Source organism: Spea bombifrons, chromosome 2 (genome assembly GCF_027358695.1).
Source record: "Spea bombifrons isolate aSpeBom1 chromosome 2, aSpeBom1.2.pri, whole genome shotgun sequence".
Taxonomy (NCBI): Eukaryota; Metazoa; Chordata; class Amphibia; order Anura; family Pelobatidae; genus Spea; species Spea bombifrons.
The window spans coordinates 19,285,265-19,288,111 of NC_071088.1; positions in this window are offsets into that span (position 1 = coordinate 19,285,265).

Consider the following 2,847-nt stretch of genomic DNA (forward strand, 5'->3'; position numbering starts at 1 on the left):
CCAACACCCAGCTACTATTGGTTCACCCTCAGGTCTGTTCAAAGAAATGCCTCTGGACAGACTACTTGCTGTCCTGGTCCAAGACAGGAGAAAAGGGGGGGGGGAGGGGACTAGCCTGGTCATGTACCCTTTCGCTAAGGGCTCCAGGATCTCTATTCTACACTGACATAATCCCCATTCTATCCTACCACTTGCCTAGAAAGTTGCCAGGAGCGTTGCTAGGTTCATACAAGATCTGCAGGTTGAAAACAGAACTTTTATGTCTGTTGAGTTTACTCTTTAACCCAACTGACATTGCACCATTTGGTGAACCTCAATAGATACATATACCAAGCATTGTTCAAAATAGCTGAATTGTTTGCGCACTAACAATTAGTTGTGTTGTGTAATGTATCCAGAGGGAAGCAGCTGTTCTCAGAACCTATGAGTTTGTTTTAGATCTTTTTTATAAAGTTATTTTATTATGGACACGTTGCTTCGTGTCTGAAAGGACATATTTGTCCAGAATACAAATATTTGTTATATATAATGATTAAGCAAAATCTACTCTGGTACCAATAAACATTCAAGCAGAGATCCTGAATCATTTATCTGCATAAATCATTTTGCATTATTTCTCTTCTGTTTCTCAGTATCATGTGTTTTAGTAACAAGAAACAAACATTTTGCAGTTTAAAAATATTATAGGGTATTGTTTATTTGTTTTCTTTCCAACAAACTATGTTAAATTAAAAACACATTTAAGTATTAAAGGTTTGAGTGATCAAAGTTTTTCCACTAAAGAAAGTCATTATCTTTTTTTGTATGATTCCAAAACTACATAAGGAAAAATTAGACATTGTTTTAGGCTGTACAGGGGTAGTTATTGACGTTTTATTCATTGACAGCCTTCTTTCAGATGGACCTAGCTTGATCCATCCATCCCACTGGCCTACTGAACTCTGTGTCTAATCTTGAAAGGGGAAGAGACCAAGGTGACATTAATGACTGACAAGCAAAAGCACAAGCTGTAGACAGTTTTAGTAAATGTTAATTTAGTTATGCTAAAGGCCTTGACGGCGACAGTTCTCCTTTAATTATATAATGGGACTACCCTAGTTAGTGTCTGCTGAGACAAAGTCCAAGTTGGCCTCTTTTAATGCATGGTTAAGCTTGAGTTGCTCATCACGCAGGGCCAAACAGAATTTCATTCTCCAATGTGATTCTTAAATCACAAGCCCTAGAGCACCAAATTCAATCTAACACAATCCCTAGCAGTGACTGCTAATTATTTTTTATTAAATTTGTATTTATTTCATGGATGTTGCGCATCATGAAGGTACCTTATGACTAACACAGTATATCAGCATAGACAACAAATGAGAGAGCAGCAGTCAGAAAGTCAGTATGTTTCTTTGTTTCCAGAATGCGTCTCAATTTATTCCTCAGGCTGGATGGTTGTGATCTGCCAATGTTTTAAAAGAATGTCCCATCTATGCTGTTCCTGCAAAGCTTTATGTTTTCAAGTTTTTTTTAAGTTGTGTGTGGTGCCAATAGGCCAGGAAATGGTTGGCACCTTCTAGATGGGGACATGTCAAGCCGAGTGCCCTCCTTGCGCCTCCATAGCTGACACACACATTAACACATGCTCACTCTATTACACACTTGGTCAGACCGTCCCTTCAATAGGCTTTGTGAATGGGAAAGCATATGTCAGAAACTGGGGCAGGTAAAGTGTCTGTGGCACCAGCAAATCCTTTGGGCAAATGTCTGTCACAAAACCTATTGTTACTTTCTCTTCTCCTTAAACAGGTTTTGCTACTATGGAAAACAGCACAAACGGAATAAGTAAACTACTAAACCTCTGCCCCCAAACCTACTGAAGATAGCCTACACATTAAGGCTAGAACATAAGTCCAAGGAGACACATAGCAATTTTTCCCTGTTGGCAATCATGATTAAAAACCAGCAACTAGCATTTTAGTTTTTATTTCCATTTGTGTAAAATTATTTTAAATAATAATTTTCGTACAGAGAAAAGTGGTTTAACCATACTGCACCACGAACAAAATGGAAAAAATTTACATATTTTGTCAATGGTAAGATGGACTCTTTGTGGTGTAGATGTGGGTGCGGCTAGAGATTTTTTATAAAAACATAGAATTTCATGGCCAGTAAGACCCATTCGGCCCATCTGGTGTACCCAGTTTTAGTTTTGTAAAGACTCAAACCTTAATGAATCCTTGGTCTTGTCTTAGGTTCAGTATAGCTTTATGCCAATACCTTGAATGTTTAAATTCCCTCATGGTATTAGCCTCTATCATTTCTGATAAGAAGCTGTTCCATTTATCTACAACCTTCTCCTTACATTATGTAGTCAATGCCCCTACACTCCCTTCTATCTTATCACTTTTTATGTGCTGTATGATGTATTGATGGCTGTTTAAAAGGTGTTTCTAGCATGAATCGTAAACATTTCAATACATAGACACAGTTTCTGCTGTTTATATCCATATTACTGTAAGATATTAGGGCTATAAAACAGTTCCATATTTAATACATTACTTTTTAGCAGAAATGTCCACAATACCTCAGCTGCTGTTAGACTGCATCTCCCACAATCCAGGGCCTTATTAAGGTGATGATGGGGTTCTAGTTCTGAACTGATGCAAGTAGAATTTGGTCACTCGTGGTAAAAAAAGGAGTGTCTGCAGAGCCAGACTAGGGAGGACCAAACAAGCCCTGGCATTTTTGGGTTAGTGGCCACATAATGATGTAGCTGTAGCCGTAGCCTTGGCTGCTGACTGGATATTCATGGCTGAAAGTTATGAACAAAGTGTGCTGCCAAGCGTATCCCAATCTGCTGGA